The following is a 15,246-nucleotide window of genomic DNA, read 5'->3' on the forward strand; positions in this document are numbered from 1 at the left end:
AAGGCTAAGAAACCCTAGTCTAATGGTAGCACCTACTTTTTTTTTAATTGCAGTATAGTTGCCATACAATATTATACAATTTCCGGTGTACAAGATACTGGTTTGACATTTATATATATTACAAATTGATCACCATGCTCAGTTTGATAATCATCTGTCACCATACAAAGTTATTACAATATTATTGACTGTATTCCCTATGCTATTCATTACATCCTCATGAATGATTCATTTTGTAACTAGAATTTTGTACCTCTTATTCTCCTTCACCTATTTTTTCCAACCCCATACTCTGCTCCCCTCTGGCAACCACTAGTTTGTTTTCTGCATGTATGAGTCTATTTCTGTTTTGGTTTTTAGATCCCACATATAGGTGAAATCTTATGGTCTTTTCTTTTGCTGACTTATTTCAATTAGAATAATACCCTTTAGGTCCATCCCTTGTTGTCATAAACGGCAAGATTTTCTTCTTTTTGTGGTTGAGTAATATTCCATATATAGGGCTTCCTTGGTGCTTGGTGGCTCAGTCAGTAAAGAATCTGCCTGCAATGCAAGAGATGCAGGTCCCATTCCTGGGTTGGGAAGATCCCCTGGAGAAGGAAACAGCAACCCTCTCTAATATAAATATATGTGTGTGTGTGAGTGTGTGTGTGAGCGTGTGTGTATGTGTGTGTTGAGCTTAGTCACTCAGTAGTGTCCAATTTGCTGCCAATGCAGGAGACATAGGTTCAATCCCTGGGTTGGGAAGATCCCCTGGAAAAGGGAAAGTCTACCCACTCCAGTATTCTGGCCTGGAGAACTCCATGGACTGAACAGTCCATGGGTCGCAAAGAGTCGGACATGACTGAGCAACTTTCACTTCACTTCACATATATATATATATATGTAGTTAGCATTCATATATATATATATGGATAAAGAAGATGTGGTATGTGTATATATATAATATATATGTGAATGGATAAAGAAGATGTGGTATGGGTGTATATATAATATATACATTATCTATATTATACTATGCATTATATATTATATATACACCCATACCACATCTTCTTTATCCATTTATCTATCAATGGATACTTAGGTTGCTTCCACATCTTGGCTATTAAAAATAGTCCTGCAAATAACATAGGGTGTGCATACTTTTTAAATTAGTATTTTCATATTCTTTGGATAATTACCCAGAAGAGGAACTGCTGGATTATATGGTAGTGCTAATTTTATTTAAAATGGAACCTCCATACTGTTTTCCATAGTGACTCCATCAGTTTACATTACCACCAACATTGCACAAAGGTTCCCTTTTCTCTGCATTCTCCCCAATACATTATTTGTGATCATTTTGATGACAGCAATTCTGACAGGTGTGAGGTGATACCTCATTGTGGTTTTGGTATGCATATCTCTGATGATTAGTGATGTTGAACATCTTTTCATGTGTCTGGCCATCTTTATGTCTTTCTAGGAAAAATGTTTATTCAAGTCCTCTGTCCATTTTTTAAATTGAATTGTTTCCTTTGATAATAAGTTGCATGAGTCCTTTATATATATTTTAGACATTAGCCTCTTTTAGATATATTATTTGTAAATGTATTCTCCCATTCAGTAGGTTGCCTTTTCATTTTGTTAATGATTTCCTTTACTACATAAAAGCTTTTCAGTTTAATGTCATCTAGTTTGTTTGTTTTTGCTTTTCTTGCCTTTGGAGACAGATCCAAAAAAATATTGCTAAGCCCAATGTCAAAGAGCTCAAAGAACCCAATATCAAACAGCTGCCTACTATTTCATGTAGTCAGAGGATTAAATTAGATAATGGGTATAAGCATCAGCGCACTCTTGGCAAGAAAGCAATTTATAAGATGCCACTAGTAAGTCCTTACCTGACAACAATTACTCTAAATTAACATTTCCAATCAAAAGGCACAGAGTGAATGGATGGGTAAAAAATAAGAAACAACTAAATGCTGCCTATAAGAGACTCACTTCAGCTTTAAAAATACACACAGGCTCAAAATGAAGAAATGGAAAAAGGTATTCCATGCAAGTGGAAACCAAAAGAAAGCAGTGGTAGGATACCACTATAAGTAGCAGATACTTACATCTGACAAAAGAGGCTTTAAGCCAAACATGGTGACGAGAAACCATTGTTGTAATAAAGGGGTCAGTTCATCAAGAAGATGTAACAATCATAAATATATACATACCCAACATCAGAGTACCTGAATATATTAAGCCAAACTAATAGATCTGAGGGAGGAGATATACACAAATAAAATAAGAGTAGAGGACTTCAACAGGCTTCCCTGGTAGCTCAGCTGGTAAAGAATCCTCCTGCAGTGCAAGAGACCCCAGTTCAATTCCTATTCCTAGGTCAGGAAATTCCTCTGGAGAAGGGCTAGGCAACCTACTCCAGTATTCCTGCCTGGAGAATCCCCATGGACAGAGGAGCCTGGTGTGCTACAGTCCATGGGGTCACAAAGAGTCAGACATGACTAAGTGACTAAGAACAAGCAGAGGACTTCAACACCCCATTTTCAACAGTAGATCATTCAGACTGAAAATCTACAGGAAATGTTGGACTTGAACCATTTTTTGGACCTAAAGACTTGTATAGAACATTCCACTAAATAGTACCAGAATACACATTCTTCTCAAGTGCACAGAGAACCTTCTCCAGGATAGATCACACAAAGGTAAAAAAACAAGTCTTAGCAACTTTAAGACTGAAACCCTACCAAGTATCAAAAGGAATATCAACAAATAATACAAACGAAAATGAAAGCACAACTTACCAAAACTTATGGGATGCTACAAAACAGTTCTATAAGGGAAGTTTATAGCAGTAAATGCCTGAATTAAGGGAAAAGATCTCAAATAAACAACCTAACTTTATACTTTAAAAAACTAGAAAAAGAATAAACTGAACCAAAGTTAGTAGAAGGAAGGAAATAACAAAGATTAGAGCAGAAATAAATGCAATAGAGACCAGGAAAAAAATACAAATGGCCAATGAAACTAAGAGCTGATTATTTGAAAAGATAAATGAAATTCAGAAATCTTTAGCTAGACTAAGAAATAAAGAGAGAAGATGCAAATAAAATCAAAATTCAAAGAGGATGCATTACAACTGATACCATGGAAATACAAAGGATTGTAAAAGACTGTTATAAATGATTATACACCAACAAGTTAAATAACCTAAAAGAAGTAGACAAATTTCTTGGAAAAAAAAAATACAACCCACTAAGACTAAATCATTAAATAGAAAATCTGATCACACTGGCAACAAGTACGGAGACTGAACTGATAATCAAAAACCTCACAGCAAAGAAAGCCCAGGACCAGATGGTTTTGCTGGTGAATTTTACTAAAACATTTAAGGGAGAATTAATGCCAGTACTTACTAAACCCTTCCAGAATTCTGAAGAGGAAGGAACACTCCTAAACTCATTTTACAAGGCCAATGTCACCCTGATACCAAAACCAAACAGGGACATCACAAGTAAATAAAATTATAGGCAAATACTTCTGATGAACATATATTCATATTTCATGTGAAACTGATTATCTTCAAAAGGATTGTAGTAGAGATCCAGTTGTTCCCCTATCCTCTCCAACACTTGGCACTGTCAGTTCTTCTAAATGTAACCATTCTTACATATGTGTAGTGTGTCTCTTTGCCTTAGGAGGAGAAAACTTTTTCCAGAGACCTCCTAGCAGACTTGCTGTAGAGACCATGGCTGAGTCTCATGCTTATGCCTTAGCAAGTCATGGCACTTTCAGTCTCTAGAGTGGGAGAGGCTTCTCCAGCAAAAAAGAAGGGGAATGGAATGAGTGTTAGTCGGACAGCAAGTAATGCTTCCCTATTGTACCGCGGTTCACTGGGTTAGCTCTACTGCAAGCTGCTGAATGCAATGATAAGAACTTCACAACTAAGTTCCTCTGAAGAAAATAGGAAAAATCAGAGCAGACCTAAGTTTTGAGCTTGAGTTATTAGAGACAGGTGACATTGGTGGGAAAGGTATGGAGCCAGGTTTGTTTCTGCAAACATCCTTTGCAGAACCTGACCTCTTTGATCTACTGCCTTTTCAGTGTTTCCTAGGATTTTGAAATATTAGTACAATTTAGTCTTCCTGGGTCTTTCAAGAACTTTGCAAGTCATCTGGAGAGGACAGAATGACCCCTGTCTTGCAAAAACTGGAGAAAATGTATGGACCAGAATTGGTAGTGAAAGTGTTAGTCATTCAGTCACATCTGACTCTTTGTGACTCCGTGGACTGTAGCCTGTCAAGCTTCTCTGTCCATGGATTTCTCCAGGCAATACTGGAGTGCGTAGTCATTCCCTTCTCCAGGGGATCTTCCTGACCTAGGGATCGATCCCAGGTCTCCTGTATTGCAGGCAGATTCTTTACCATCTGAGCCACCAAGGGAGTGATCACTGTGTTCATTCAAGCAAGAGATGCAGCAAAATTTCATGCCCTCCCTCCCACCCCCTTTGATTCCTGATGAACACTATGCATCTTTTATATAAAAGCACTGACATTTGAATGAAAACCCCAGGAAAAGCTAAGGTGAAATTCTTTCAACAATTTCCTCTGTGTGTTCCCCAAGTTTTAAGCCAAGGATTTGCAGAGAAAGACGGCACCTACCTGGCTACTGCATTTCAAGTCAATCATCTTCTCTCTTTTCAGGATGTTTCAAATGTCAGTGACAATGTAATGTAAAAATCAATCATTTCAGTTCACGTCACATTAAAAATATGAACATAAGAGTAAATTATCTCTATTAACCAGAGTTTGATCTTTATTTTTATTTATGCAAATACAAAGGGCTATTTGGATTAGTAATTATGTTTTTTGGCATTTCTTGGTGTTTCAGATTACTTACTGGAAATAGCCTACTGAATTCAGATACTGGATTCTAAATTCCTTATTCTTCTATAAGCCATTGCTCAACATGTATAGTAGAAATGCTGTTACCAGTAAGTAGTGACTTGGAATGGAAAGAGGTTCATTGGAATTCAGCATGGATTTTAGGATTTTGGTAATAGCTTCTTGAGAAAATTTAAGTGGACTTTCCCCGTGACTGAGATGGACTTGGAAGTTTTAGTTTATTTAGTTTACTTTTTTCCTTCTTTTTCACTCCTGTTATTATGAAATTATTTCTGGGAAAAATCCAGCATTTTTTTTCAAGCCTTGCCAAGGATATATCTGCTTTATTTAACTTACTGCAGTATGCCTCAGTTCAGTTTTCGAGTTTGCCATCATGCATAGTGCCCTGTTAGCTCTGTGTGTGTGCAGAGAGTTTCAAAATTGCCTCAAGAAGATGCTTAATATCCAGCCAGAAATGAAGGACGAAAGCCAGAGAAATAGATAATTATGAGCATACCTATAGCACTGTGGGACTGCCTTCTCTCAAATACCCTGGAAACTTTTTTCTCAAAGCCTAGAGGGAGATTTTTGTCACCCCAACTCAGCATGCCCTCCACTAACAGGCAGACTCTGGGATAAGGAAAAACATCTTTCCTCAAGTGGTCCTCTCTCTACCTCCTGTTTATGATAATGGCAGCTTGGACTCACTTTAATAATCTACTCTGAGAGGAATGTGTGTATGAATAGCCTCTGCATAAAATGAAAAAGTGTAATATTACTCTTTTCCTCCCATTACATCTAGTTCCAGTTTCCTGGGTGAGAGAGAGGGAGGCTTCTTAATCATTGGCGCATCAGCTCTAAGCAAAATATTAATGTCATTGCATTTTAATTGTTGTCCCTTTTTTCTGCTCCTTTCTCTTCCCCAGTGTTCTGAGCATACACAACCTCCCTCTCCTTTCCCCTATTACTAGGGGTCTATTCAAGTACCCTTTCCTGTCATAGGTCTGACTGGCTGACTCAGAGCAATGATACTTCACATTTACCACCCCCCAACACCCGAGTGATGACATTCCCAGATTAGACACACCCTGCTGAGGATAAGAAGGGCTGTACATAATCCCCAGCCCACTAGGTAACTATAAATCCTCCCTTTTATCTCAGAAACATAAAAGAAAATCTAAATGAAAGTGAGTAAGAGAAAACTATTGCAGGGGTAATGTTGAATCTGCTTTAATTTACAAAAGAAAGTAATTTGCAAACTGCTTTATTTTAAATGTGATTAGCGACAAATTACTCCTGATTCAGCCCTCCTGCTGACCGTCTCCATCTGCCTTTCCAGATCCTCTGTCCACTCTTCCCTGTCCTGTTCTGTGCTCTGGGAAGGGGCACTTTTGGACTACTTCACCCATGTAACCTTGACCTCTGGCCAATGGAGACATCAGGGTACTGGAGGGCAGGAGGAAAGAGAATGTATTTGTTGTCATTCTTTCTTTGCTGCCTCAGCTTCTCTTCCCAAAGCCACCCAACTTCTGGCAGGCAGCCCTCTTCCATATCTGCAGCCTGAGTTGCAGCTGTAACTCTCTCAGGGATCCAGGCATGGTTTCCTCCCTCCTCATTTCAGGGGAGCAAAGGGAGGACATAGAAAAGAGACCTCCCTCTTACTAAGCCCAGGGTACTTAACCAACTCTTATCATTTCCTCTTAGCTTTGCTCACACCTTGGTAATAACTCCCAGTTGAGTGTGCCATCACACTATCACTCTCCGGTCAGGATCCTCACAAACCATGTGGTTGAGAACTCATTCAATAACTTTGTTACTACTCCTAAGAGTTCAGACACTTAATAGGACATTCTTGTTGATAGCATAAAGACTGAAAACCCTTGATGGCCAAATGGAATAGCTTTCAAATGGAGGACTTCTCAGCTTTTCCCAACTAAAAGTGAGCTATTTGGGTGCAAGATACATATTCTTCACCAATACTGCCTATATGGCACACTTCTTCATAAACTCTCAAGACACTCCAAGGAACACATACAAACACATAATGATTATAATTTCCACATTCTAAAAATAACTATCACTATTTGCCAGACTTTAGGACAAGAACAGTCATGGTCTAAATTTGTATCTTATGTAAACTAGTTTCATACCCTAAAATTTAAAAGCATGATGTGAAAGTTGCTCAGTCGTGTCCAACTCTTTGCGACCCTGTGAACTATACACAGTCCATGGAATTCTCCAGGCCAGAATACTGGAGTGGGTAGCCTTTCCCTTCTCCAGGGATTGAACCCATGTCTCTCGCATTGGGCACAAGGGAAGCCGAAGAATACTGAAGTGGGTAGCCTATCCCTTCTCCAGTGGATCCAGACCCAGGAATCAAACTGGGGTCTCTTGCATCCCAGACAGATTCTTTGCCAACTGAGCTATCAGGGAAGCCCCTGATAAAAGCATGATACTGACCTTAAAGTCATATGGACTTCATTAGAGGTTTAGATCTGCTGCTAGCTACTGTATATGTACACACTAGTATAGAACTTATCCATACCTTAGTTTCCTGAAAGGAAAATGATACAATGTTCTCATAGAATAGTTGTAAAAACTAAATGAGATATGTGTCCTGCTGTTTAAGCATAGTATCGTTGCGTGTGGTGATGGTTTAGTTGCTAAATCATGTCATACTCTTTGCAACCACAAGGACTATAGCCCGTCAGACTCCTCCATCCATGGGATTTCCCAGACAAGCATACTGGAGTGGGTTGCAATTTCCTTCTCCATGAGATCTTCCCAATTTAGGGATTGAACTTAGGTGTCCTGCATTGCAGGTGGATTCTTTACCAACTGAGCCCACTAGGAAATAGTGCCTGTTGCTGCTGCTGCTGCTAAGTCGCTTCAGTCGTGTCCGACTCTGTGCGACCCCATAGACGGCAGCCTACCAGGCTCCGCCGTCCCTGGGATTCTCCAGGCAAGAATACTGGAGTAGGTTGCCATTTCCTTCTCCAATGCATGAAAGTGAAAAGCGAAACTGAAGTCACTCAGTCGTGTCCAACTCTTAGCGACCCCATGGACTGCAGCCTACCAGGCTCCTCCATCCATGGGATTTTCCAGGCAAGAGTACTGGAGTGGGGTGCCATTGCATAGTTAATGCTAAACATTGGATTGGGCACAGAGTTCATTTGGCTTTTTCTGTTCCCTCTTATTGAAAAATCCAAATGAACATTTTGGCCATACCAATAAGCATTAGCTAAAACAAACCTACAAAGACCAGACTGTGGTGCTTCCATTAAGCTTCTTGAAGGTAACAGCCTGTCTTGACATCTTTGTATTCTCCTCAGTAGATGTCCAGTATATATTGAGATGGATGGATGATGGATGATGGCTAGATGGATAGGGGGATGATGGATGAATGGTGGATGGATGATGGATGGGTGGATGAGACTGACCTCAAATAAAAGTTTCTTCAGGCTACTTAAACTTTACTTGGCAGAGAGACATTAAGATTTCCAACGAGTCCTTTGAATCTCTGGATGTGAGTTTTCTTTCTGCTTAATTCATTCAAATCATGGATGCACATTCCTGTATTTGCAGGTTATTTTTTCATTTTTCTTTCAGTGAGAAGTTTAAAATCTCTCCTCCATGTTGCACAATCCTCATTTTAGTTCTTTGGGAGCTTCCATAGGTATTTCTCCCCCTTGAAGATTATTTTGTGTTCCTTTCAGAACAAGGGGTGCAGTTTATGCCAAAGCTAACAGCAGGAGGAGATCATTAGTTGACTAAATATTTCCACAACAAAAGTTGGGAAATTTAACCTTGAGGGTATTAGTATTTCCAACCATTCTCTGTGGATCAACAATTAGGCCAAGTTCATCTATCAGTTATGAAACAGCCCAGAAAGAATTTGGACTATTATTTTTGCCAAGCTGCAAAATAAATAGAAAAGTATCAAAAGTACCACGCAAAAGCCCAGATTGTTTATTCCTACGTCTATTACTGTTTTCCCTCTTAACCAGTCAGAAATTACTTAATCCAATTACATTTTTTGTTACCCACAATGTGATAGGCATGCTACATACCTGTTAAAATAATTCTTTTGCAACAAAATTTGGTTTCAATTAAAACAATCCCTATGACTCATTTGCATTATTTAACATAAGTAATTACTTTTTCCTTTTTTGGCCAGAATGACGTGACTGACAAAGGCTTACTCTCCAAAATATACAAACAGCCTATACAACTCAACAACAAAAAAATCCAATCAAAACACTGGCAGAAGACCTTAATAGACATTTCTCTGAAGAAGATATACAGATGGCCAGTAGGAACATGAAAAGATACTCAACATCACTAATTATTAGAGAAATGCAATCAAAACTAAATGAGATAGTCACTTCACACAAGTCAAAATGGTTATCATCAAAACTCCACAAAGAATAAATGCTGAAGAGAGTAGGGAGAGAAGAAACCCTCCTACACTGTTGGTGAGAATGTAAGTTGCTACAGCCCCTGTGAACAGTATGGAGGTTCCCCAGAAAACTAAAAGTATAGAGTTGCCACATGATCCAGAAAATCCACTCCTGGGCATGTATGTGGAGAAAACTATAATTTAAAAAAATACATGCACCCCTATGTTCATAGTGGCACTATGTACAAAAGCCAAGACATGGAAACAACCTAAATATCCATCAACAGATGAACGGATAAAGAAGATGTGGTATATATATACAATGGAATACTCAGCCATAAAAAAAGAATGAAATAATGCCATTTTCAGCAACATGCATGCAAGTAGAAATTATCATACTAAGTGAAGTAAGTCAGAAAGAAAAAGACAAATACCATATGATTTCATTTATATGTGGAACCTAAAATATGGCACAAATGAACCTATTTATAAAATAGAATCATGGACATAGAGAGCAGACTTGTCATTAAGGGGAAGTGGGGAAGGAGAGGAATGGACTGGGAGCTTGGGGTTGCTAGATGCGAACTATTGCATTTAGAATGGATAAACAACAAAGTCTTACTGTATAGCACAAGGAACTATATCCAATCTCCTGGGATAAACCATAATAGAATATTTTTTTTTAAAGAAGAATGTATATATGTTTATAACTGAGTCACTTTCACTTTGCTGCACAGCAGAAATTGGCACTACATTGTTAATTAACTACTTCAATAAAAAATGAAATAAAATATGTCACAAATAAAACTGTATACAAAACAGAAACAGATTCACAGACATAGAAATCAGATTTGTGACTGCAACATGGGAGAGGGGTTGTATGTAAGGGATAGATTAGGAGTTTGAGGTTGGAAGATGCAAACTATCGTATTTAGAATGCATAAACAACAAGGTCTTACTGTGTAGCACAAGGAATTATATTCAATCTCCTGGAATAAATCATAACAGAAAAGAACATTTTTAAAAAGAATGTAATATGTGTATAACTGAGTCACTGCTGTACAGCTGAAATTAGCACAACATTGTAGATCAACTATATTTCCATAAAAAAAAAAACAACACTTATACATCCATACAGTGGATTTCTATTCAAGAATAAAAAGAAATGAGCTACTTTACCTGCTCCAACATGGGTGGGTGAATATTAAGAACATTATTCTAAGTGAAAGAAGCCAGATACAAAATTGCATTTATATGAAATTTTTTAAATGACAAAATTACAAGGGCAAAATCGAAGGAGAGGATACAGGATTGACCACAAAGGTACACATGGAAATATTTCAGGGTGATGGTAGTTACATAAGTGATTGTCAAAGCTTATGTAACTGCACACCCCAAATTTTGAATTTTGCCTTTATAAGTTTCATTTCAATAAATTTGACTTTATGTAAATAAAGTAACAACAGAGAACATGTCCCTGAAAGTGAATAGTTATGAGGCTTAGAGATCATCTATTTAAAGCATTCAGCCACACTCTTGCTCTGCTTGGCCCTCTCTGCTCCTCCTCACTCACAGAAGAAAAGAGAGAAGTCAGGATAGTTACTCAAGTTCAAAGCAGGAAGTTACAAGAAGCAGTTTGAGTAAACTCAAAGGTTAGATGTCAGTGGTGAAATAAAACATCAATGTCAAGAAGATAAGGCATGAACTCAAGCAGAGAGGAGGCAGAGCTGTGGTATCAGCACAATTTCTGTATTGATACTAGAGCCATTTAGCCTTGGAGCCACCTGGGGAAGGAGAGGCTAGGAAAGGGATCAAAGGCAAGAGAAGTCATTTTTACAGCACACATACTGTGCTCTAAGCTGGATGCTTTACCCACATTATCATACTCAAACTATACAACCATTCCATGAGGTAGGTCCACTATTATGCTCACTGTGCGCAGAGGGAAACTGAGGCACAGAGTGGCCGTGAGCAGGTTTTTCCTGACCTCAATTCCTTTGCTTTCTGGATTAGGTGGCAGAAAGTTACTTCATCCATCAGTCCCAGAGTATATACTTCTTTCACTCAAGAAAGCAACTAGGGACTTCCCTGGTGGTCCAGTGACTAAGACGCCTCACTCTCAATGCAGGGGGCCCAAGTTCCATCCCTAGTTGAGGAATTAGATCCCACATGCCCCAATTAAAGATCCCACATGACTCGACTAAGACCGGTACAGCCATATAAATAAAAGCAACCAGGCATGGACAAGAATTACTTACTTTCATTTCAGATTTTGAGTTTGGGTCGGGTGCCAACCATGGTCCAGACAACACTGATGAGGACAGGGAGGGAGAATGTGGTCCATCTGAATAAACATAAAGGCTCTGCTGTATCCACATAAGTGGCCGAGGGGTTGGGGTGGAGCAGCAAGTTCAGGAGGCCCCATTCACAATTTAATTCTGTTAAGAAAAATGAACCAAAATTATTAATAGATAACTTCATGTGTCACACTTAGGCATTGTTTCCCTGGCTATTTACTCATCTGGGTAGGAGTTGGCAAGCTATGGACATCAGCCATATGTACGTGTACATAAAATTTTACTGGAACAACCACATCCATTTGTTTATTATCTAAGGTAGTTTGGGGGCTACAGTGTCTGAGTTAGTAGCTTCACTAGAGGTCATATGATCTAGAAAGCCAAAAATATTTGCTATCTAGACCTTTAAAATATTTTCTACATCTGTGACCCGGGAGAATTTGCCTGTGTTTGAATTTGCTGTTTACTAGTATTTGATTAGAACCTAGATGCTCTGAAGTTATATGTGTTATATATGTCAAGTTCTGTAAGACAGAAAACCAGAAGGCTATAGTTTTATTGCTCTTTAAGTCATTAACCAGTTTTATAATTTATTAACAAACTCATTTCAGTATCCCCTTGACTGAGTGACTGTATAAATTCCCTTCCTGATTCTCATTTGAACCAGATTTGCCATCCTAATGATCTCCTCATGAATTAACAAGCTGAACAGATTTTTGATTCAGATTCATTCTATTTGGTATGAGTCATGTTTTAAACTTTTGTAACATTATACTTTGACAACAGGGACACCATTGAATACAATATGAATGGTGATAATTCTCAAGACAGGAATGGTAGTACTGCACAGCCAACCCTATTGTTAACCCACTACAATAAGCTGAAGCTCCAATACTTTGACCACCTGATACAAAGAGCTGACTCATTGGAAAAGACCCTGATGCTGGGAAAGATTGAGGGCAAGAGGAGAAAGGGGCAACAGAGGATGAGTTGGTTAAATGGCATCACCAACTCAGTGGACATGAGTTTGAGCAAGCTCCAGGAGATAGTGAAAGACAGGAAGGCTTGGTGTGCTGCAGTTCATGGGGTAGCAAAGAGTCAGATATGACATAACAACTGAACAACAACAACAATATTGTAGCTCATTTAATCCACACAACAGTCCAAAAAAGTATGTTACCTTACAACATGGAGAAATTAAGGCAAATAACAAAGAAGAAGAAAGTAATTGGAATAAACATCTTGAACACACAGAATCAGAAGAATAGCTAAGCAGCTGATCCCCAGGGCTCGCTCCTGTCCACAGGGACTGAGACTCAGACATGAAAGAGCCTACCATGTCTAAACAGACAAGCAACTTGGCTTTGGAAGACTGTAAGCCCTGATCAGGTAGGGAGCTGGCCTCATTTCTTCTACCCTGTAAAGTGGAAGCAGAGACTATAATGGCCTCACCTCTGTGTCCCCGTGTTTCTCAGAACAGTGCCTGCTACATGGTACATGCTCCATAAAAGTTTATTGAGCTAAATTACCAGCAGGTTGATGGGGATGATAAGCAGATATGACTGGCAAAAAAAAAGTCAAGACTGTCTACAGAAATAGTAATATATCTGATCTGGTAGGCCAGCTGGAGGCCAGGTTAGGAGGGAGGGGGCTTCAGTGGTAGCCTAAGGCTACATTTTCTCTTCACAACTATAAAATAAAATGAGGATAACATTTGCCATAGTCTGAGCATGCAGAAGTCATTTTGTGTTCTCTTCTTTGTCAATGGAATCTTCCTCTGCTTCTGGGAGGAGCTGGGAGATAAGACCTGTTCCTCTAAACCCCTCGGGGCACAAAGCCGGCCAGCTTTATTGAGTTACAGGAGCTGTCTACCTCCATTGCACTGACAAGTCATGCCAGGCCTGTGCACACATCCTGAGCCTTCTAATCCCTTTAGTTCCATCACCTGGACATTTTATTTGAAATTGATTTTTAAATGTCTGAGTAATTGAGGTTTATGTGTAGTGGCCTCTCTGCCACAGAGGTAAGCAGAGGCTGCTTATATCCTCATTAAAGGCTGATTAAAAGTGATTGCATTACTGGAGGCCCCAACTGATGCCATTCCTCAGGGCTCCCACCCGAGAACAGCTTCCGTACTTGGCAGGTATGACAGTCTGGAGAGCAGAACTTTGCACCCCATGTGTGTCTTCAGCAGATGACCAGCTCTAACAGGTGGAGCTTCCCCAGTGGCTCAGTGGAAAAGAATCCACCTGCCAATGCAGGAGACACGGATTCAATTTCTGGGTGGGGAAGATCCCCTGGAGGAGGAAACGCCACCCACTCCAGTATTCTTGCCTGGAAAGTTCCCTGGACAGAGGAGCCTGGCGGGCTACAATCCATGGGGTCACAAAGAGTCGTAAATGACTGAGCATGCAGAGAGAGCTCTAACAGGAGGTTATTTTCCAGACCTCCCATGGGTTCCATCTCTGTTGTTTAGTTGCGAAGACATGCCTGACTCCCCTGCAACCCCATAGACTACAGCCCATCAGGCTCCCCTATCCATGGGATTATCCAGGCAAGAATACTTGAATGGGTTGCCATTTCCTTCTCCATCTTCCAGACCTCCCATGGGTTCCATCTCTGGGACACATATAAACCATCAGGCTCTGGGGCAGGCAAAATATCCACTTCTTCCCCAGAAACATGGGACTCACGCTGAAGTCAATCTTATGAGCAAATTTTTGAAGTAGGAAATCTAATGTCCTTTGATGCTGACCTTTTAACCTTAGGCAAGTCCTGGAGCCTCTCTTTCCCTCTTTCCTCTTCCTCCTCCCACCCCAGTGTCCTACTCACCATGTGTGTGTGACACTGGACTTGTTCTTTACCAAAAATATTGGCCTTCATTTTTGGCACAGACCAAGGAACAAAAGAGACTAACTGGAAGGGTTGTGATCTTAAAAATGTCCTCTGCCTGCCATGCTCTTGAGAGTAACTTTGCCACTGCCCATTCCAGGAGAAATAGAGTGCTGGGGTGGAAGTGATGACAAGCTCTGATGCTGAAGTCAGAAAGACCCGGATTTGGGACTTCCCTGCTATTCTACTCCACACTCTCAATGTAGGGGGTCCAGGTTTGATCCCTAGTCAGGGAACTAGTTCCCAAATGCTGCAACTATAACCTGGCACAGCCAAATCAATAAATATCTTTTGAAAATAGAAATACTGGGTTTGAAACTTGGCTCAAACCATTAAAACATAGATAATCATGGGCAAAATCCTGAATCTCTCGGTTCATTTACTTCATCTGTGAAATGGGTATTCCAAAACCTACTTCCTAGAGTACACATGAAGACATAATTAAATAAAGTATACAAAGGAATGGGCATAGAAAAAGAGTTCACTCAGTGTGAGTTTCTTTTTCCCTGAAGGGGTTGTAAAGGTCATCTAAAAAAATAATAACAACCCACCACCTGGCCTTGCAGACTTTTTCAGTCTTGCATTTTCCACTATGGATCATGACCTCTAAATTCTATGAAAGGATATTAACAAAATTCTGAAGGAAAAAGGAGGCTGAAGAGGCAGGACTCTGAGATCTCCAACCTTCCCTAGAACATACACTCTCTGGAGTGGCTCACTCTTTATCCATTTATATACTGAGGGTCTATATGACTCTTACTTTGAAAAATTTACACTACTTTGA

At 39.6% G+C, this 15,246-nt stretch overlaps 1 protein-coding gene across 6 annotated transcripts in view; it reads right to left on the bottom strand.

Annotated features, from left to right (window-relative positions):
* LOC145525995 (uncharacterized) overlaps nt 1–15,246 on the bottom strand; it is a 548,630-nt gene that overhangs the window by 68,537 nt on the left and 464,847 nt on the right. For 2 of the 6 annotated variants that reach the window (XR_014068646.1, XR_014068609.1), the window contains one exon: nt 11,532–11,711. The gene's annotated coding sequence lies outside the window, so the exon portion shown is untranslated. Of the gene's footprint in view, nt 1–6,091; nt 6,321–8,314; nt 8,792–11,515; nt 11,712–15,246 lie in introns of those variants that run through there. The other 4 variants (XR_014068612.1, XR_014068590.1, XR_014068647.1 and 1 more) reach the window with 3 other exon arrangements.

Source organism: Giraffa tippelskirchi, chromosome 2, assembly GCF_054371585.1.
Source record: "Giraffa tippelskirchi isolate mGirTip1 chromosome 2, T2T-mGirTip1v1.2.pri, whole genome shotgun sequence".
Classification (NCBI taxonomy): domain Eukaryota; kingdom Metazoa; phylum Chordata; class Mammalia; order Artiodactyla; family Giraffidae; genus Giraffa; species Giraffa tippelskirchi.